The following is a 23,706-nucleotide window of genomic DNA, read 5'->3' on the forward strand; positions in this document are numbered from 1 at the left end:
CTAAGAAGTTCCAAATTGTTATTTGTGGATGCTTCACATTCACATCCAACCCACTATCCCAGATAACCGAGAACGTACACAGACATTCAATCCACTAAAGACGGTCTTCACAGGATCTACAATTTAAAGATGGGGACCCAAGATTAGCATTACCACGAATCAAGTGTGAAACATGGTCAAAATTTCCCCTTTTGCTCCTGCAGTAGCTGTACTGAGGCTCTGTCCACACAATGATGGATTTTTTGAAAAAGCAACTTTTTCGCGTCCACACGACAGCGTTTTCAAAAAAAATCTCCATCCACACGTAAACGCATACATGTGTTTTCGAAGACTGCTATAAGCATGCCAAACCATGTGGCGGCAGTATTGAGTCAAATTTTATCCAATAGGAATCCTCAGTGTTTTGTTGTCACAAAACACCTGCAAGAATGCTGCCATCAACAAGGTTCGTACATCCATCATGTTTGTACACACGGGCCCATAAATATGACGTCACAGCGGTTTTCGTCGCAGGCAAGACATCAGCATTTTTAAAAAGTTGCGGATACACCGTCCACACGACAAAGCAGACCCACCGTTTTTTTAAAAATCCACCTAGGCCAGCGTTTTCAAAAAGTTGTATTTTCGTTTCGGATATCTGTGTTGTCGTGTGGACGGAAGGCGTAAACGCAACAAAAAAGTTGCGTTTTCAAAAAGTTCCTGCATCGTGTGGACGGGGCCTGAGTAACAGCGAGTAAAGCCTGTTACATATCTGTACTAAAGTTTGCCAGAATTAGTGTGTGAATTCCAGAAATGTGATTTGTGAGGTCACAGTGACTTGACATTTATCATGACTCCAAGTCAGGATTCATGCCAGAGGAAATAACATTTTCTCAAAGTGAACATGAAATGTTGCATTCACAAGAATGAGGCCAACAGAATAATCACAGAAAAAAACACAATGACGCCGGTCTGGAATATCACCATTGAAGAGGCTCAATAAAAAGGTTCACATTGTCAAACTGTTTCTACTAAATTGTTCTTAAAGGCTAACAGTTATAAATCAATGACTATGTTCTGAACTAAATCATAGGCCACTACAAATTAAAACATTTTCACAAAACTCCAAATCCTTTGACTCTGGACCATCAGAGAAAACCATAAAAATTACATTTCAAACATTATGAGAAATCAATGATCAGTTTCTGCTCATTACTTTCTTGGTAATTATCTAATTATCACTGATGAAAACATGCATGAATTACAGTCTTAAAACTAATATTGATACTGATAGCATGACTACGATGTGATGCTGTAATCCGTCAATCAGCCTCTTACTCCTCCAGCAACTGTCTCACAGCTGCCTGTTCCATGACAGCCTGAAGAGGATTATGTGAGGCAAATGCTGGCCTACTCCACCCTACAGCATGGTGACTGTCAGTCGCAATAACAACCAATTAGAGTCAGGATTCATGAACAAATGGAGCATTCCCAGAAGGCCCTACTTCCCCCGCTTTAGTCTCCTCAGCTGAGCTCATTGTTGACCATGAAAGGAGGTAATTTAAGGCAATTGAATGACTATGCAATGACTCACTGTGCATGTGGTGAGTGCAAACATTGTCAGATGCAAGAGCAGGACCAGGGCAAACTTTGCTTATCAGCCATTTTCAGCTCGGGTTACAAATATGCTGATTTTTTTCAGGCGAAATGGCTATTGAGCAGCATTCTAAGGTGTTTATGACCCAACACATGACAGTCACAGGACCTGAAGATGTCTGGTGCTGGTGTCTGAAATGAGTCGTATTCCATGGGGTCAATGAACGTTTGCAAAACAATGATTTAACCCACATCATGTGGTGCTGATACAGTTTGGGTCACCTGAAAGACAGATGTACAGATGTTTCGTTTTGCCAGTTCAGCTTTGAAGAGAAATTACAAGATGGCAGAATAGGAGTGGTCTCACTACTGCTATGTTATTGAATGGTTGTCAGCGTATTATGCTTGTTTTTGCAGGATCCTCCGGGTTCCTGCAGAGGAAATGACTCAGTGATATGAGGCTCATTCCTGGAACTCTGTGATAGCCCATATGGGCATCGGAGCATCCTGGTCATCATTTCTGAATAGTGGTTCCCTTTTGGGTATGTTTTCATAAAGACGTCAGTAAACACAACAGTATGTAATGATAGCAAGAGCAATGCGGCCAATTCGGCAAAGCAAAGACATGGTTCAGTGCAATAGCAGGATAAGTCTGTCAATCTATGTATATTCTACATTTCATGCTAATACTACTACTCCAGCACTGTCAGCAACACCCCCAGAAATACTACTTTGTGTACATTATTTTCTGTGTTTTCTGCATTTTAATCATTGTCCAACCTTGCATAATACAGAATGTCTCGCCACTTTTTCGAATCCACTTTGACAAGCTTAAAAAAAGAGCGCTTTCACCGCAATTCGCAAGACGCATCACGAGTGTGGTGATAAAATGATAGAAATGGGTACAAAGGCAGGCAAAGACACTGGCTAATAATGTGCAGCTGCAGAGACAGGGCATCAGAAACAGACAGCACACTGTGCACTGTGTATGAGCCAGCGCTTACTATGTCCGACTTGAAGTAGGAGACATTTGGAAATGCCTCCTACTTTGCCATACCAAGGCCAAACCAAGGCTGAAAAGAAAACATCCCCCGAGCACAAGTTTTCAGAGGAACAAAATTTAATCTCATCTCCTACAAAACTTGTACTTTTCCATTGGGTTTTGAGAACTTAGCTGGCCCATGTCCACAGTGGCAACAGATGTTTGTGCCAATTATCACAGTAAGAAGAATGAGGTGGCATTTTTGGAAGATTAGATCTCTGTAGAATAAAAATGTTCCATACAATAGGGGTAAATTCAACTAAAATCCTTTGTGACCAAAAGGTTGGAAACACCTCTGGAGAACAGATTGAGATGTAATGACAACCAGAAATTTGGATGACGCATTTTAAAATGAGAACAAAAAACACCTACAAACTGACCTGTGAATCTTGCACAGGAACAGCATCACTGAGCAGTGGGTTTCTGCAGCTTCCTGTCTGTTAAACCACATTCAGAAGAAAATGTCTTCCTCTATGCAACAGTGGAAACTTCTCAACTTTCCTCGTTTCCTTCTCAAACAACACGGTATTACTTTTGTAGATACAAGTTTTGTGACAAAGTGAGCATTTTTATATTTACTAGAAATATCTCTGGGTGATATGCGGAGCAAAAATTACACATTTAATCCAACTTTTGAGATTGATGGAGTTTTACTGGTAAACTCAAAGTCTTCAATATTTGCAGCATAGAATTATCTTTAAGTCCAATAAATACATCAGAAAAGCAGTTTGACAATTATCTTTCATAGTGTGAGCTGTAGATGTGAGATGCAACTAGACTTTCTCACCTTTTTTTAAACCTGCTATACTTGAATTAAAGAATCACAATAGGGCTGTCAAAGCCACGCCTGCAATTTGAAGACATCCCTCCCCCACTTTGCTGATACAAGGTGTGCAAATACAGATATCATTAAAAAGATTAACCATCCTCCTTTGGAGAAATTCAAACACATTGTTTACTCATTGGTAAGTTGGTTTTGCAAAAATTTTCAGAACTAAATGGTTCCTGCCACACAGTTTTAAATTATCAGTCAGAATGCAGAAATGAATGCATGAGTACACATTAACAAATGTGCTTTGTGGTGCAACTAGTCACAAACAACCACCTGAAAGAAAATACAGAAATCAAAAATCTGCCAAGGATAAATTCTGTTTTGAGTGAATATCAACAAATGTTAACCTGGTAAGGTATCAAATCCTAGCCATAAAAAAAACATTAATTCCCATCAAGATTACTATGATTGTTTTTCCGAATCCCACACTAGCATTATTTGACTTAAAAGTTTCAAACCATTTGTCAAAACTACCCCAAGCAGCTTGTTGCTATCGTGTGGCAACCCATTTCACAGATTAGAGGAAACAGGAGTTGTGAAAACGGGACAGGAAATTGCAACAAAGTTTAACCAAAAGACATTGGCACTTTCAAACATAGTTTGGATTTGTTGTGAGCTGCTTTAGAGTGGTTGAATGACTTGATGGACACATTTAAGACTACTATGACAAGCGGCATCAACAGCAGCTCCTTTAGAAATTATCACTTAAAAGAGACATCATTTAAAAACAATGCTGCGGAATTTTTTTGGAGACATGATCCTCAAGGTGACTGGTGAAGGCATCCAACCTAGAAATGAAAATTGAATGCATATTTAGTCAGGCTTGAGGATCAGTCTTCGAGCAATGTAGGTCTACACAGGCCAGAGCTAGCAAGTGATGTGAAACTAGTTGGCATTTCAAACTGTTTCAATTTCCAAAAACCCTGTCATGACCACAACTTAATTTGTTCACCAAATGCCATCCAATATATTTGACTCAAGAAGAGAGAAAGCAACTGGCAATATGACTTCTGGAGGAATTCAATTATGTCAGAGAAATATTAACCTGCTGGTAAAGAGTCAGCATTGCTTCCAGTGTCCTGTATCTCAATATAAATCAAATAATTCCCAAATCGGAATGATTCCCAGTGAAAAACACAAAAGAAAAAGATAAATAACAAGCAAGTCTGTGCGTGAGTCTCAGTTGCCTCAAACTGCCCTGATGACTGCTTTATTGCTGACATATTTGAAATGCTTCATCCAGACTCTCCTGTTGTTTTGGCTGCTGTGTAGGAGCAATTTGATGCATAACTAGACTGTACAAGCTAAAGTCTCATTTTTTTTAGCAGTACACAAGTCTGAACGAAGTGTTAGGACACATACAGTACACAAGACAAATGTGTAGAATCACATCTCTGTAAAGAAAAGAATAGATAAAATTAGCACATAAGTAGCAAAGCTGAAAACAAAGTGATTCTAAAAGCAGTTTGTCCCATGTCTGATGGACTTTCATGCATGCATACCAATACTAACATGTCCCAGCACAGGTATACTGGCAAAAGAAAGAGGATATCATATCCATAAAAGTACCTGCAGACCACTCCTGCTTGAATGAAAACAACATGACGGACAACATTCCTGATCCTTTCTTAAACTACAAACCGACATACCATTTTACCTCTGACAATGGCAGCCATGAGGTTATGTAATATCCAATATCTTCTTTTCACAAAAAGCGGGTATTCCATTTGGAATATATATATTGTATGACCTTCACTGTTGCGATTTTCACATTGGACTTGTAACAAACTGCAAAGAACATACTCAGATGGAGGTCGGAGCCTGACTTGGAGCTGGAAACAGCAGAACTGAGTGCTGCAGAGGAGTGTGCATACCAAACAGGTCTGGACACACGCTGGCTGGTGTGTCCAACCATAGTCAGGCAGGCATCCAACACACCTATTGAGGCAATAAAATCAACCAAATATTTGTATTTTTCTCCTGTTTTACACTTCAGAGTCAAGGTTGTCTAAATACGTAGGCTTACTCACATGAATTTGCTAACATGATAAAATCCAGTCCACTTCGGAGTAGCATATACAGTATTTTAGTCAGCAGTCAGAGAAAAAACTCATAATGATTGGACACAGGGAAAATAGCTAAATAAGTTCTGCCCTCTGGCAAAATACTGCTTGATCAATAAAACGTATTTCCTGTGTTTTTCCTATAGAAACTACAATGTAAAATCAGGGGGTTGTTTACTCATGAAAGAAGTCTCTATGCTGACCTAAGCTAAGCATCTACTGGTTGTATTTCTCCCCGTATTTCAAACATATATATTTTTGTCTTGGCAAAAAAGCAAGTAAACATAATTCCCAAAAACATAAAACTATTTCATTCATCCTATTCCACTGTCAAGCGTAGGACAATAATACATACAAAGTGCTATTTAAACTCAGATTTTGTTAAATTATAGTATGGCATGGCAAAACATTGTAAGATTGCTGCTTTAGCGGAGCTGTTTTCAAGATTCTAACACATCAATCTACAGTTTAACGTGAAATAACAACTAAATCAGCTCTTCTTATCTGATCCTGAAAGCTTTACAGATGGGACCTCTCAAACAGAGTTTGTTTAGCCCTCTTCAGAGAGCTTATTGGATTTCATACAATTGGATACTGGATCAGCATGGAATTAGGCATCATTGGGCAATGTTACTCTTGAAAGTGGTAAACATGTGCTCCACTAAATCATAGGACAGAAGCTACCGAGAAGTAACTGTATGTCATAATGTTAGATTCATGTTAGATTCAGATAAAAACTACTAGGCCATGTGACTTTGACCCAACAAATGTTTGGATTGAATGTCTTAGATACCGCAACATTGCCTGTACTGGAGTCAAATATAAGAGGTTGTAGATGCACACCTTCTGTTAGTTAGTCTAGCTCCTCCTCATAGATTTCACATTGCCCTTTCTGCATTGTTAAAAAAGTGCTAAAACAAAATTCCAGGTTCTTTTGTGGATATTTTAAAACTAACATTGATTTGGTTTGTTGCCTTTCCCCAAAGTTTGGTGGAAAATGTTCTGGTTGTTTTGCCATCATTAAGTTAAATGTAAAAACAAATAAAAACAAAAACAATTTGCCATCGCCATCTCATGACGTTAAAGTAAGAGTGAAAAACAAATCCTGAACACCCTCTTTATCCACGATATTCCCATCATTTCACCATGTTTTGTGTATCATCCAGCAGATTTTATATAACCCTATTTAAAAAAGAAAAAAACAACAACAACCAAAATACAAACAAACAATGTGAGCAAAACAAATCGATGTGTTTGAACATATGCAGGAAAGCAGAAGGACAGTCTGTCTAACAAGATCAATATTTGAATAGGCTTTGTGCAATGCACTCATTTATGACAGTCAGGCTGTAATGGCGTATCATAGGTGCAGGAATAAAGATAATAAATTATATAACTAGATGCTGTTTTTAATCAGGTTGCAGGACAAAAATCATATGTGATCATGTAATCATATGTGCGTGTGTGTGTGTGTGTGTGTGTATACAGATATATGACAACATGCTTATTGGTGTATGTTTATCTATGTATACACACACACACACACACACACACACACACGCACACACACACACACACACAAACACACACACACACACACACACACACACACGACCACCTTTTTATTACCCTGAAGCAGGAAGCCTGCCGATTGCCTCCTGAGGGTCTGGATTTGTGTTGCTCTGACGAGTATTACAATGCAAAAAGGCAAAGGTAAACAAGGAGTGGCTGTTGCCATGGAACAAGCAGAGGGAGAGGGCTCGTAAAGTAGGAGCTCTGAGGTGCAAGACTAAGAGAAGTGGGCTTCATCCAGCTCTGCATGGACACATGAATGGATTTTCAAACGGCTTCCAAGTGTGTAATAAACTACATGAATCTAGGTTGTAAAACATGTTAAGCATTTTTGTGAACATGATGACTCACTGAGAAACTAAGTAAACAACATTCTAGTACTTGCTGTGAGGTTAAAAATAGAAGATATAAATAGTTATGATGTTGTACGTGGTTTGAGAAACGCAATGCTCAATTCTCAATCGTCAACAAGTGTTGTTAATTGAGGATTACCTTGGAAAAGAATTTTAAATCCTCATGCTATGCTACGCTAACTGGCTGGTGCTTTCAGTTTAACAGATGTGAGAGCACTATGAATGTTTTCATCCAATAGATTAAACAATTTCATTAGATAACAGTCTAATTTTAATGCAACTGGAAGAGCCACTAATCTAAAGTGTAAACATCTGCATTGTAGTAATATTTTCAACTGGGATTTACTTGATGGGCAAATTTAAAAAGAAATTAAAACGTCACTGTGGAGTTAAAAATAACCAAATAACTTCCTCATATAGCTCTAAAATGTAAAATTATGTGAAAATGTTTAATTAAAATAATAAAAATGGAAATAACAATTAACTGCTTCTGGATATTAAGCATCTCTGGTAACTGGTAACAGGAATAAGCACAACATGACGAAAAACAATAAATACATGTTAATTCTGCTCAAGACCCTTTCATGAGGGCTGGAGATCTGAAGCTCATTTGAGTTTTGGAGTCATTCTGGGCATGACCCATTTAACTGCTGAGGCTTCCAGGCACAGACACCAATTGCAGCTGGGTATCTGTGACCAAAGCCTCTGGAAACCATGTGGGAAATCAATTTCCCTCTGTGCCTCGGAGAGAATGCCTCTTTGTTCCAAGTGATACTGCATTAAAGCCCACATGATGTTTACATTGGCATGAGGAACTGTGAAGGAGGTGACAGGACAAACCAGCAAAAACCTATTTTGCCAAACATGTTGGTTTTATGCTCAAAGCCATCTCGCAGTTAGGAGCCTATTTTCTGAATCATGCATGGTCTAAGATTAGTACTAGCAATTTATATAATTATGTCAGTTCACCGCATCAAAGCCTGTGCAGTGATACCTCTACTTACGAATGTCTCTACTTACGAAATTTTCTACTTCCGAAATTTCTCAGCAGGAAAATATTACCTCTACTTAGAAATTTCGACTTACGTAATGTAAAAACACAGTACGTTGATACTGAAATCTCCCACAGGTTCTTGAATGCAACATTCTCATAGCTGCTCTGCCATTGGCTATTACCTATTGCGTATCTTCCTGGCATCCCATTGGCTAAGAGGGATGCCACTCCACCTCTGTGTGGAGCTAGATCGGTGCTTATGGAATATGGAGTGTCTTCGGCATTCGGCACTCGACCCGTGAGGTGTTCTGATAGTCTTGCGCAAATATAATAACTTTTTGAGTACGTATTCGCTATGGACCCCAAGAAAGTGATGAAGGAAAGAGGAAAAGAAAATACGAAGAGTTTTTTTGTCCATACAAACAAAGCAAGAGATCGTAGAAAAGCAGGGAAAAGGGATGCGTTTGGTTGATCTCACCAAAGAATATGGCTGTAATGCATCTACAATCGCCACGTTATGAAAACAAAAGGAAGTTTAAGGAGTTTAAGGCATTTTGTGGGTGGTTGGAGAAGTTCAAAAGGAGGACTGGAATTCACTCTGTTGTTCGGCGTCGTGAGATAGGAGCGCATGAACCAAAGAGGGCAAAAAGCAAAGAGGACAGCAGTTAAAAGGTAAATGACCGTCATTATTATTCTTTACTCTATTCTTTGTTTTTTACGTTATGCACAACTCTCATTTATTGTTTAATAATCTAATCGTAACATGTATTTGTTACATGTTTTGATGCATTTTTATGCTTTATAAAACATTTTTGTCTGAATTTTTGTGGGCTTGGAACAGGTTAGGGCATTTGCATGGAAAACGCATCTCTACTTACGTAATTTTCTACTTATGTAATTTCTTCCGGAACCAATTAATTTCGTAAGTAGAGGTCTCACTGTAATTACAAAAAGCCATGTCATACATACATCATCGAGACACCCGTAACAGAAACGTTGAGATAAACAATTGTTTCATTAGAACACAAGTGATCACAAGTACTTTACTCGAGAAAGTACACTACTAACTAGTTAGCTTAAAGTACTGAATGCTATCAATAGGGAAATCATGATGGATGGACGGATGATGGATGGATGGGTAGATAGATATAAAGAGATAGAGACAGAGACATAAAGATAGATAGATAATACATACAAGATTACACACACCACGAGGCAACACAGCAGTCACAATAAATGCAGATAGCAGGTAAATATACAAGGAGAAAAACAACTATACTACAGAAACAGTCCAGCAGAAGGAAACATACATATACAATAGACATATAACATGCAAGAAAGAAGAGTGCATAAGAAGCCAGTTATTTATCTCTCCACATTTTACAATGCATCATACCTGAAAGTTATGTTGCTTGTGTCTGTTTGTTCATTTGTTTAGGTCTGGATTTACGACATTAACAGGTTTTCGTGAAACTTGGTTCTTCAGTTGGGCATGTGTGAAATTTTTAATAGATTTTGATATTTTTACTTTTACGGTCAATCCTGCTTAAAAGAGGGCAGTATGATACTGGATAAAGAGTAATTACAATATTTTACCGTGTGTGTGTGTGTGTGTGTGTGTGTGTGTGTGTGTGTGTGTGTGTGTGTGTGTGTGTGTGAATAATGACGAAAGAAATAGCACTCAGATCACTTATCTAGGCAAAATTGTCACACACCAATGTAAAAATATTCCTTAAAAGTAAAGCATTCAGAAATTAAATGTAGGCTTCTTTTGTTTTATACTGGACTATTATTCTTACATTGTTGCTATTACTGGTACAATTACATGTAAACAGAATTTAATTGTAGTGCATGATCACTATGGAGTTCATTACAACCGTTTTACACAATGTTGGGTAAATGATTGAACATATTTTACAACAACATTACTTTTGCACATAAACTCTTAATCAGCCACAAAACTATTAATTATTTGTTAAAATATAAAAAGCATAGTAAGAAGTCCAAAACTATTTCAAAAATGTAGCAGAGTGGACGTTTGAAGTAGAAGTCAAGAGTAAAATAAAGTGCCTCAAAATGATACTTAACTGCAGCAGTAATGTTAATGTACTTACTTTCAGTGGGCATATTACGGGTGCTGCAGTGAAGAACCTACAATGTATTTTCAGCCATCTTGCAAGGAGCGTTTTGCTTTTACGAGAAAAGAATCTATGCCCTGACCGGCATGGTGCATTGCGTAATCAGGAGTGTTATCAAAAGGTGTGACCTGATTTTCCACATATCATCCCTCTCTTTCATATGCACCTTCTTTCTCTCTGACAGAGAACAAGACGTTCTTTTCAGCCATTCATACCAGATGGGTGAAATGAGTTCTGTGGCCCCAAAATGGGGAACAAGTAGAAGGGGGGAGTCCAAGTCTTTCGCAGTTCCACTTGGGTTTAAGGTGTTGTTAACGTGAGCTGAATTTTCCAAATAAGTCTTTATCAAGAAGTCTGATATGCTAACTTTGTAATGTGTGGGATTAAGTGTGTTCAAACTTCACCATATCCACTAAAGCAAACATAAAAAACTCTGATGAGAACAAAGCCAACTACTGAATGTTTTTGGAACACGGCTCGTTTCATAATCACTGAAACTACATGTAGCATGGATGACAAGAACAAGGAGAGAGACACTGGGCTCTGTGTTCATGTATAATTATTACAGCTGGTCCAATATGTGCTCCAGAATAAAGGGCTACCAGTCCCAGCGTGTTCGGAGTATGAGACAGTTGCAACATGGGGAGCACTTGCTCAATAGATTTGCTTTAATTCAAAAAGGGAGGGTTTGCTAACTGTAACTGCAGGACACTAACAAGCAACTCACAAGTTGTTTTGACCTTTCGAGCACATCTGTGTCTTTAGGACCTGGAGCAGATTGTGCATTGCTCAGTAGCAATGGCCTTTAGGGTGGGGTGGGGGGTGACATTAACTTTACTTCTTCTCCTTTCGGCTATTCCCTTCAGGGGTCTCCATAGCAAATCAGTTGCCTCCATCTAACCCTGTCTTCTGCATCCTCTTCTCTCACACCAACTACCTTCATGTCATTAACTTTACTCACCCAGTTTATCAAGGTTGAACACAGACATTCAGGCTTCAACTCTGATTAAATCTATCCATTCCTTGTCATAGTATGATTTTCCAGCCGGATGATGAGGCCTGTGGGTGAACTACATTATATATGTATACACGGTTTTCAGTTTCAGTCCACTGGTTCACTCATTTTCCCTCAGTGACAAATCTCATCACAAATCTTACAAGAGAGAAAGACTTTCTTTCCATCTTACGAAGCACAAGGCAAAACTCTAGTGGTTTGCTTTAGTCATGAAATTCCAACCTTTAAATATTTTGTAATTTTTCATAATTTTTAAAGATTAATCATCTCTTGGCCAAAAACACTAGCGTTCTATTTGAAGCATGAATCTTCAACATGAAAGTAAATAATCCTCCAAGTTTAGGGTTCTTGGCATGCCTGGACTGCAGCAATTAACTCCTCCTTACCTCCTCCTCCCATCAGGTCCCACTATTGCAACGCCTTCATCACGTTGCTCAAGCCTAATGATCTAATTACAGGCTATGACATGTTGACTCTGTATTGAAAGGTGAGACAAACCTGACACTACTGTCCAACCTCCTTTTCTTTAACAGCCTGTATATCTTCTGAATGAGACACAAATAAAGCTTCACTAAACTCCACCAAAAGTGTGATTTTATCGTGTGTCCAACAAGGACCTCATTTACAATCCAAATTAGGGCGTACCTGGGACTGTGTGAGGGGAAAAAAATGCAAACTTGTGTCTGCTTAGACACAAAATAGCTTTTAACTCATTAGGCCATGCCCTGATGGTAGAGCCAAAGTAAGTACAAGACAAACAATACCGATAGATCCAAACTTGACAACTGTTCGAAAACTGGGCAAATCAAGATATTTGTTCACCATTCCACCTCAACCAGAAGTTATGTGAGAAATTATAACAAATCAATTTTGATTGCCAAGCTGATGAAACAATCACAAGATTATGTATTTCCATAAAACAAGTTGACTAAAGGTAATTGATAATGTTAGGTTGGCAAAGGTTCAGGGCACTTCCAGTATTCAGAGGACCTTGTTGCTATGCTGTTTAGTACAGCTTCAACAAAAGATGGCTGTAAAATCTACATGGTGTTCAAACTGCACCAGTATTTATTTAGTGGCATACGTGTGATGTGTGCATGATGTCTTCTGTGGTGAACAAGTGTGCAGAGTAGATTTCTGGTGAAACAGGAAGTGTGTTTTTATTTCAGCAGCACTGAACAACTTTTAGAAACTGATTCTCAGCAGTATGAAGCAGATTCCTTTCAGTGGAAACACTGTGGAAGGCGTGACATCGAGTAAGTTGGATTCAGGCATCCCTCATGATATAAATGAAGACATTGTAGACATCTACATCACATGATGGCCAACATTTTGCTTTGATGAGCAGAAGAATTTGACGCTTGAAACACTGCATGACAGATTCAGTGCAAGTCTGTATAGAGCTATTAAAGAAAAACAAACCAGAGAGCTGATAATTTTGGTTATTACAATGTTTAGTATTTAAACTAACAACGGTGTTAATTTTAGAAGGCAATAGTGGCTCAAAATCAAAACGATTACTACACTATGAAAAAAACATGTGGGCTTGGCTCGGGGGCTTGCAAAACACTGTTCCCGCCCTCGCTTCAGCACTCCATATAAGGCTTTAACTCATAAAAGATAAGCTAAAGACATAGTAGCAAAAGATCAGTCTTATTAGTTTTAGAAAAAGACAAATGCAAAAAAATTCAGCCCTGTGAATCGACCTCACACATTGTGTCACAGAAAACATCAACTGAGTTTGTAAAACTCATAAATGCATTGTATATAAAACCAACCTAATCACAGTATGATGAAAACCTTTTAGCTTCCTTAAAAACATTTTGATATTGATGTAAGGTTGACGTCAGATGAGTAAAAACACAAATATAAATGGCAAAAACAAACTTAATACTTGTCCCTTCAACCCTTAACCAGTAACAAGTTCTAATGAGAATAGTGCGGTTCACTCCAAGGTGCAGTGTATGGATTTAACTACCTGCCTGAACACTTACCGATACAACGTCAAGATATACACAATAACATAATATTCATTAAAATTTCTTTACTTAACAAACACATATATTTCTACAAATGAAAACCATCAAATAAAGTGTGAACAGGAGAAAAAGAATGGTTCATCACTAACCTCAAACACACGGGAGTCGGGTGTCAATGTCCATAATACCAACAGAACAAGTGTCGACCTCAGTAATGAACAAAAATCAAGAGACAAATAGACAACAAAGGAGAAAATGGAATAATCCAAGGTGCATTCAGAGGGGGTCAAAGCTATCTGAAGGTGAGGATTACTGGCCAGCCTCACGCCTTTCCCACAGTGACAAAACAACACTGGGAAGCAAGAAAAAAAAGACAATGCAATGGCTACTGTATGAAGCAGAAAAAGGAGAAGTGCAGTGAAGTAACTTGTCCTCTCCCTATGAGTCACGAAGCACTGTCGCCATTGGTGGGGGGAGTCCCAAAGCAGAATGCTTTCACCTGGCCAATCAGCGGCATGTTTCGGCCCTAAATGCAAATGCTTTCAGGTGAGTTCTTTGTGTTACGGGGATTGGACAGGGCTTTCGGTGGGGGGAGGGGAGAGCAGAGAGGTCCAACCAGAGGGCCACACCTCAGAAAGCATGAAAGATGATAAACAGGTTTCTCCTGCAGAGGAAAAGGATCACTGGAGCTGCAGGTAAACAGTTGGACAGGTAGGCGTTTTCTTTTTACTTCAACCACACAACATGGGCTCAGTATGGTGATTAAACTAGTCGTGGCTCACATCTTGTTTCACATTAAAACATTTACAATAAGATGTAGATCTAAAAGCTGCATTTAACAAATTCTACAACGAGGTACAAAGGAAATTCAACTTAAGCTGATTTAATTTAGATGTGATCAAGTCTTTCACCATAGAGGCCAGAAATGTATCTCCTTCGTCCTCCCCTATGAGATTCAGAGATCATGGAAAATCCCGTCCTCAGAGCAATCGTCTTTATCATCACTTCAACTGAAGCCCATACAGTTGCACATTACATGTTAAAGAAGGCTTTTTAATCTGGAGAATGTGTCAAAGTCCATCTTCAGTATAAACCACAAATTTATTTGTCATATGCTGTGAAGTTCATTGTGCAAAGTTACAGATGAGACTTTGTCAGAATCTTTATTAAAAGTCCCACTCAAGTAAACAGGAAATGATAGTTTGTGGTAAGGGTTCAGCACTCTGTCTTCACACTCTTGCCTGTACACGTTAATATATGCGTTTTTTACTGAAAACCCCCATGTTGATATATTTAATTTAAATAATCGCATTAAATCGGTATTAAATTGAGATTTCTGAAACAAAAATACACAAATTACCACAGGATTTGGTGATTTATGTTTCATATATGAACTCATTAAACTTTGTGCAACAGCAGCAACGCAAGTTTGTCAGACCCACAAATTATACACACAGTCTCCGCTGAGGGCTCTCATCCTCACATTTATTCTTCATGGCCTACGTTCAGTAAAGTTCAACTCGGAGTAAAAAGCAGCTGTTTTCTTTGGAGAAAATTGATAGCCTTGCTGTGTGGGATAGTCACACCAAACAAACTCCATTTATCATCCTCTTTGGAAAAACCGTCCACAGCCCCTGAAGCCTTGGAGGACACTACACACTCATAGTGATATAAATTCTGAATGCTAATGCATCGCAGCACTACCAAAATTCAGGAAAACTATGTAAATAAAGGACTCCATAACGAAATCACCAAACAGTATTTAAATCCTAGAGGAGAACTGCCCACATTTAGCACAATTCTGTCAAGGCCTGAAGTGAATCTATTAATGTAAGCTTGGATATAAATATACAAATACAAGCCACTCTCAACATGGGGCAACCTTTTTTTTTTGTCTGAAGTTTACCTTGCAATAAATCTAAAGAACCCCTGTCCGTCAGTCTGTGTATCCTCAGTGTATTGCAAAGAATTGATTTGCTGTAAGTCACACTATGTGGGTTTATTGGTGGTGATCCAAGGACTTGCCTCATTCAATTTCATACAGTTCTTCCATGCAACACGTTCAATATTAATAAACCTTGAAGTATCAAGGGAACTGCAGGCTTGATTTGTAAATAAGTGAGGTAGAGAATGTTATTTCACATGGGGTGAGATCTAACGAAAAACTTTAGCATAAAGAAGCTGAAATTAGTCAATAATTTGCATAAGACTTTCACTTTCTCCAAAATATCTGTGTAGGTTCTCAGTTATCCAGGTCATGATAATCCAAAGCTGTTTAAATCAATCCACTGGACTTGAAAAAAGTTTCTTGACGACATTTTGCCACTCATCCAAGAGAGGATGAGAGGTAAAACGTCTTCAAGAAACTTTCTTTATGTTATCGCAAAAGCCATGTACTGTACATAGCTATCTAGCATGTATGTACCTTACTAGGCCGAATCAAAATTAACACACTGATGCAAAACACTTTTACCACAGGCACTCTTGCCGTGTATTTTAAATCAGACAAGGTTCACCTTATAGGTCTTGGCACAAAAAAACAGAACTAGAAGAGTGACACAGAACTTTGGGATTAAAAATACTGACATAATGAAAACCACATTTGATAATATTGGAACCAGACTATCTTTAGCTCATGCAAGCTGAAATTTCGCTTCATGTAAGCATCATCTAAGAGTTTTTAATCTGTGAGTCAATGTATGTACGTAAATGGAGCCCTCAAATAAGAACAGTGATTTAACATTTTTCTCCCACATGAGCTTGATTAACTGTTACTTAAATTAGACATGCTCAACAAATTTCTACCAAGTAAACAACTCCACCATCAGAAACATGCACTCAGAAAAGCCATATCACTCAGTTAAGATTCATGGAGGAGGATTGCACACTAGAAGAAAACAAACATTTGGAAATATACAGGACTCACAGAATGCAAACCTGTGAGGCAGCACCTCATTTTCCCCATTATGGCACCTAAAAGAAATACACCCATGATAGTTCGAAACTCATAATATGACTCCTTTAGTCATGAAACTCTACCCTTTAATTTGTAATTAAACTCATCATTACTAATACTCATTGCCATACTGACAAATACTCATTGCCATCAAGATCATAAATCTTAAAATGTGTTCCATACCAGACTCCCAAATATTCCATCCAACTTTATGGTAATAGTAGTTTATGCAGATGTTGTGTAATCCTGCTAACCAAGAGACAGACCAATGTCTGTGAAAACATTACCTCCTTGGTAGAGGTAACAATCCTTGACAGGATGAGATACGACAGCCTTTGGAGGACACATGGAATTATTTGTGTAGCTTGAAGGTCATCTGATGCTGTTCTAGCCACTCAAATCCAGAAAAGAGAATTTGTGGCTGCCAGAGACCAGCTAACAGGATGGAGATCCACCCCACAAGAGACAGGATGGCGTAAACAAGAGGGCAGCAAAGCAACATAATTAACTCCTCTGAGAAGGACAAAGAATTATTCGTGGAGAAAATGTTCTGGATAATGCCGAAGGACTGAAGGCCACCGCGATGTTTTGTAAATTCCAGTCATTTAGATTTATAAGCATGCCAGAGAGTTGAGGTCAGACTTTTTTGTTTCAACAGTCTAGTTTGTTCAATAACAGTGCAGAACACTACAAAAACATTGTCATTCTCAGACAGTGACCATCCTGAGCTGAATCAGTAGTGACTGAGTAGGACAATAGACATAAAAACCTAACAAAGATCTCTGTTGGTGTCCACTGTAGAGATGATTCATTCAACTGCATATGAGCAATTTTTAAGTCTGTCTGAGCATAGTCTGATGCAAAAGCCTTATAAAAGGTAGAATTCACCATGCTGCTCTGTTTACCCGACTGTGAGAAATACATAACATGAGCTATGTGCATGCTTATACTAACTTCTTAGAGTTATTGGACAAAGAGTCTGAGTCTGAAACCAGGTCTACTTGTGGTACAACCACTAATTTTCACTCATACTAGTGCACTGCTCTATACTGTAAGTTTGTGGCATTTTCAGACTGTAGTTCTTGAGAGTCAGAATGTTCTACCTGTAAATAAGAGGAAACAGAAAGTCATTCCATCACTGATAAAAATGTAGACGTGCTGAAAACATTGCAAAGTGGAGCCTTGTTGCCATAGTTTAAAAAAAGACAAAGATTTAAAAAGGTTTATATTTTCAGGCACACAAAATGAAATGTCCATGAAAATTAACAACCAAACAACCAGAGGTGCTATCATTTACTGTAGAACTATTGTCACATCAACACTATCTAATTACTGCAGTGAATGAGTTCACACTGGAGTTAGTCTGAAGCTTTGTATATGACATGTCGAATGAAGTCATATGGACTTGTAGGAAAAAGCTTCAAGACCTTTCAGCCCGCTCTCCAAGACTCTTCTTCAGTTCCTCAACCTCTTGGATGACTGAAACTCTCCAGACTATGAAGATTGGCATTCCTTTTGCATCTAGAAGCCAAGTCATATGACAAAATGCCAGTATTTTATGACCTGGGAAGGATAATAATAATAATAATAATAATAATTAATAATAATCAGGAGCATATACAGGCTTTGGACTGGAATAATAGTTCAGAAGGGCCCAGCTATAGTGGTGAGACAGTAGTAATATTTCTAGCCAAGGCAGCTATCACAAAATAGATGCTGCTCACAAAGAGACCATAATTCAACAAAAAAAAAAGTAGCTGCTGAGTAGGTAGCTAGGTACTTGATATTGCAGTTGTGTTAAATCCAGTGCTGCTAAACCCATGTACACACTGCAACACATTCATAATTAAATACAGAGAACAGGCCAGAAATCCAGATCATCCACATCCCCTTCATAGGATGTAAAACTGGTAAAAAATAATCTGATACATGGCAAGTAGAATTCATTTCTGTCTCATCATTACCACATAAATGTTGTTTCACATCCATATCTCAGAAAAGTCAGTGAGCTTTTTGACAAGTCCATCTGTATCACAGCAGATGATTTGAGTTTTAAGGCATACTTTCCTTCAAGCTCATTATTAATAAAATGCAATGAGCATATTGCTCTGTCAGCCATGGCCAAGACTGGAACACCCATTGGCTGCATGCAGTTAAATTATTCATTGAGTCTGAACTGCCTGTCACTCTGTAATTAACTCAAAAGAAAAAAACAACAGAATTTACTGATGGTGAAGACAGGAAACGGCCCCTCAGCAGATGTGATTAGCCGCAAGAGCTCCCTGCACATTCATTCAACGATGTAATCACTTGTAATCGGCAGGCTGGGCAAGTTTGTCGACATATTAATGAGGAAAGATAATTTGGCTTCTTTGGGTAATGCTCAGCATTCAAATCGAAGCGCCACTGGCTCAGCTTATTTGTGGCAAATGTCCATGAACCACTCACTGCTGCCTGATTAGTTAAAAGAAATTTTAAAAATGTCAGGAGAATAAAATCAATATCCACCAAAGTTGCCGATGAAGCCAGTTTCTATTTTTGAGAACTACTTTGTGTTGTCAAACTACTGCAAACCAGTCCATTACAAAGGGAGCCAGCAGTCTTTAATGTAATTACACCCACATCACCAATACAGCTTACTAATACATAGCGTCCATGAATCTCTGCGACACCAGAAAAATATTTAAGTAATGTGGTTAACTGATCTCATGATGTTAACATGCTTGCAGAGCAGACAATATATCCTCTGAGATGCCTTACTATAGTTCTCCCTGGAACTAAAATAGACTATGACTAAAGTAATGTATTCTTACTGCATTGATAAAATTGATCACAAGCACATTCTTAACAGTTCATTATCCACGTACATAATTTATCGCTAATCTTCATTAGCACTTTAAAGTCACGAATACAAACATGAAACACAAAGGTCACTTGTCCTGTTTAAATGTTAAAAATAGACTGAGGGCAAACGAGCATTACATCATGACAACGCAGAGATTCATGGAGAAACTAAGGCATGATGACTTGTCCAAGTCACATGCTTGTGAGAAAGGCAGTGAGGGAGCAGAATGAGGTTACAGGTGGAATTTCCCGTCTCTAGTTTCTCTGACGTCATGTCCAGTGGCAGCAGTTTGCTGCTGCCTAGTGATCAAACATGTCTGTCAAGGTGAAATCGAAACAGAACCTTGGTGCAGTAAAACAACGCTGCACAATTAAGGAACTTTGCACACAGTTCCTCTGATAATCATAATCACAAAAGAGACCCACGTGGGTTATTTTTCTATGCACAAAAGGGAAGTTGCATAGTTCTATTTCTCTATTCTTGGTAGGTTTCTGGCAATTATATGAGTTCCCTGAGTTTTCAGACATCTCATTTGATTATTTGTTTAGTCAAGGCACATGAACATTGCCATCTTGTGGTTATTTCTAAGCCACCAAATGAATGTACACCTAACATAAAGATCATTACATAAATAGCTTTACCTCAGAGTTCATGACACTCTTTTTATGGTTTCAGGGGTTATTATGTCACAAACATTATTTGCAGGTTCAAATATGGGTAAAACCTCATAGTAGGTTCTGTGCACAAATATCTCTGACCAACAGAGAGGTGAACACATCTGTAGTGGTTGCCACAAATTCCAACTGGCAAAAGAGGAAAGCTGCTGGATTCCTGTCTCTCGTAAGACTACTCTGAAAGCTTTTGTGAAACTGGAGTGCTGCTTTCTAAATGGGATAAGAGCTCAGATCTTTTTTGTGCAGCCGAATCAATACCAGCAGCCCATTAAGGCAGGCAGGCACATCTTGGGCAACGAGTGTCTCGTGTCTGAGGAGCATCTTATCACTTGAGGAAGAGCAACACAGGCCAGTTCCAGTATTGTCCTTGGTAATCATTACACTCCTCGGTTGCTCAGACTGCTGACAGTGACATCACTGTTAGAGGATAGGGAAGGCTACCAGGAACCGATTTATCCTCAGTCATTTAATCATCCATCTGCAGTGGGCACAAACACATAAACTGACCATATCATTCAAAGCATAGTTAGCAGCTCTGAAGATGAGAGCAATGAAGCAAAGTACAGGCCTGATGTGTGGGCGGAAACATGGTCGGGTGTTTCTAAAACAAGGGTACATGCTTGGAACAAACAGGACAGATCCACATTGGAGTATATTTGGAAGGCTTGTTCTAGATAATTGCTTTCAGTGGATTTGAAGTTTCAAATTATCCACAAGCCCCTGCCAGTGTTCCCACCAAAGGAAGACTGTAGAGGAGGGGGGGAGAGTGGGTGAAGGGTGGGTGAGTCCAGCTGGTCCTGTGTCTATTGGGACTGACGAGCTAAAAGTTTACAACTCACTCCTTCCTTCTGCGTCACAGACGCCTCCTCTGAAGAGAGAAGCTGTGGTCGCCCAATGAGAGCATGTTTGTCTGTCCCATGGTACAAGCATCTTCACCCAAAAATGTAAACATCTGGTAAACATTTAGACTTTCCACAGAAAAGGGTCGATCAAATATTCCAGAAAAAGCTTTAAAAAAAATCCAGGCATTGCAGACATCTGTTTGAAGATATTGTGCGGTAAAGAATGACTGACCATGGAGAGAGATCATCAACCGTTGCATTGTTATTATTATTTTATAACATGGTCTGCAAAAACTTCCAGCAGTAATCAAAAATGCCAATCACAATTTCTAACAGTACAAGTTCACAGATTGAAAATCTTTACTTTCAACAGTCAATATTTCCAATATTTCCAATAAGTTATAAGAACATTTGGTTTGTTATCAGTGAATACTAAAAACAAGTAATATCCACGTTTAGAAAGCTACATCTAGAAAATGGTTGGAATGTGGGGCGGCAGTGGCTCAGCGGTAGAGCAGATGTCTTGGAGACGGATCGCCCGGCCATCGCTGGATCGATTCCCGCTCCCGCCATGACATCCCTTGGAGTGTGACAGTGCCGAGGCGCCCCTAAGCGAGGCGCCCTTGAGCAAGGCGCTGTCCCCACCACAAGCTGCTCGTTTGGGGCGCGACCTCCATGCGCAACCCGCCACTCTTCCTGCCCTGGACTAACTGCATGATTACAGGCCCCTAGTGTGCTGTGTTTCAGGGGCCTTGTTCACAATACTGTGTGATGTGCTAAAAACTAACACAAATATGCATGTACTGAGAGTGAAAAGAGAATTTCCCCTCTGGGGATCAATAAAGTGTGAATTATAATTATTAACTCAAAAATACTCAACATTATGAATAATAAGTCAGAGGGTGTCGCAATATTCCAATCACTCCCAGCAGACAAACACAAACACAGCAGATGAACATTTTATCATCACGAAAATCTGAATGAGGAGAAACAGTAGAAAGGTGGAGTCAAAACAAATCCTGATGCAATTTTTACAATGACTGAATTTTGGTTGCTTGGTTCTTCCTTTTTTTTTTTTTTCCAATTTCCATAGTTACTCATTGACCACCACTTATTCTGATGTCATTTCCCCCACAAAGCATTGTACACTAAACAAGTAACTTCTTCAGACTCATTCTGTGAGTAGGAACTTAAACAGTTCCTTTCTCAAAGTCCTTTTCAATAAAACATATGAGAGCTGGGATATTTCAACCTTTTCTATGATATTAGCAAAATATGCTTTATCTGGCTGTGATAAAGAAAGTAAAAAAAATTAAAATTAAAAAAATGACCCAGGCAGAAAAAGCAAATGATTTCATTCAGCACATTGAAACTGTTCCCTAATCTAAGATCCACGCCTACACAAAATGTCATCACACTCCACTGAGGACTTTTTGATAAATCATGGGGGGGGGGGGGCGAATTATGACTGCTGACGTAGGCATGAAGATGGATTAAGTTCGTGATCTTTTAAACACTACATACATACATTACATACATACATCTCACACTCACCCATCAGTCCAGCCACATTCAGCCAAACGTACCGGGCCAGAACAAACATCACATGTCCGGTCATTCCTCTTATAGTACCATAAACTTTATGAGCGTAACCACAGAGCCATTAAAAAACCTATGGTGAGCACATTTCGGCTCTGACTCATTTAAAGTCTGGAATACTAAATAGCAAAAGATCGGACGAAAAAGGGTTGAATTTGAAACACAACAAATTAGAAACTGTAAGTGACAGAAAAGCGAACAACAAACACGGCTTTTAAAAAGATGTTCAGTGGACTTACTCTGGTAGAAGTTGTCATCAGCACAGCATATTATCTGGTTTAAAACCTGCCAGTTAGTGGTTGTCCCCTTGAAACACGATGAAAAACATTATTATCCTGTTGCGACTTGAAGACGGCCGACACACCAGCGACATCCCCGCTCGGTCACCGGTCAGTCCACCCTCCCGCAACTTCCCCGTGTTTCCTCACATAAGGTTGTAGTTTTCTTCGTGTGATGCGTGGGGAATTCCTGGCAGTCACATTTTCCTGGTAAAACTTTGGCCAACCACCAAAGTTCGCCTGTAGTCTGGTTGTAATGAGGAAAAAACAAGGATTCCGGACAATATCTTGTTTGTTTGTTGTTTTATTTTATAATAGAATCATAAAGATCGTGGAATTATTGGATTTAGACGCGTTACGGGGGGAAAAAAAACAAAACTCGTTTAATGTCAGCGCCATCTCCTTTTCTATTTCGCAAAAGAAGTACAATATTAATAAGTACTTTATTCTGAATTGATATTATTATCGTCCACGTGGGTAATCTAGCACCATAGAAGAGCTATGATCGTTTGGATTTTTGCAAGTTAATTAACCAGACAGAAGCCTCTTCAGCAAACCGTAAAGCGATCACAGATGCGGCTTTACAGTCAGTAAATTCGAGTTAGTCCAATGAAGTTACGCACGAAATAGTTTTTCGACCATACGAGCTAAACTTTACGTTTGTTAATCTACAGTATGTTACAACAAGAGTATGGACATCTTCCGGGAATGTCCAAGTCGCTCTGAGAGGAGAGCAAATGAGGATAAGTCCTGTCTCTCGGGCGGAGTCTGCTGTCTCCTGCAGCCCAGCTAATGCTACACATACTTGTGTCACGTTACTGGACCTCTGGGGATATGCATTATTAAATACAGTTATGTCCACATATAATACCATTTTTGTCTTTTTTTTTTTTTACATTATAAGGTCAGAAATGCTTTTCCATGACAGAACATTATGTTCCCGCACTGG

General features: G+C 38.9%; 1 protein-coding gene across 2 annotated transcripts in view; it reads right to left on the reverse strand.

Annotated features, from left to right (window-relative positions):
* The window catches only part of elf1 (E74-like ETS transcription factor 1), a 39,117-nt gene extending 15,634 nt beyond the window's left edge, over positions 1 to 23,483 (reverse strand). The window contains exon 1 of one of the 2 annotated variants that reach the window (XM_068325765.1): positions 22,719 to 23,483. The gene's annotated coding sequence lies outside the window, so the exon portion shown is untranslated. Of the gene's footprint in view, positions 1 to 13,712; positions 13,971 to 22,718 lie in introns of those variants that run through there. The other variant, XM_068325764.1, reaches the window with a different exon arrangement.
* Positions 23,484 to 23,706: the final 223 nt, after the last annotated feature.

The sequence above is a fragment of the Antennarius striatus genome, chromosome 10, assembly GCF_040054535.1.
Source record: "Antennarius striatus isolate MH-2024 chromosome 10, ASM4005453v1, whole genome shotgun sequence".
NCBI lineage: Eukaryota > Metazoa > Chordata > Actinopteri > Lophiiformes > Antennariidae > Antennarius > Antennarius striatus.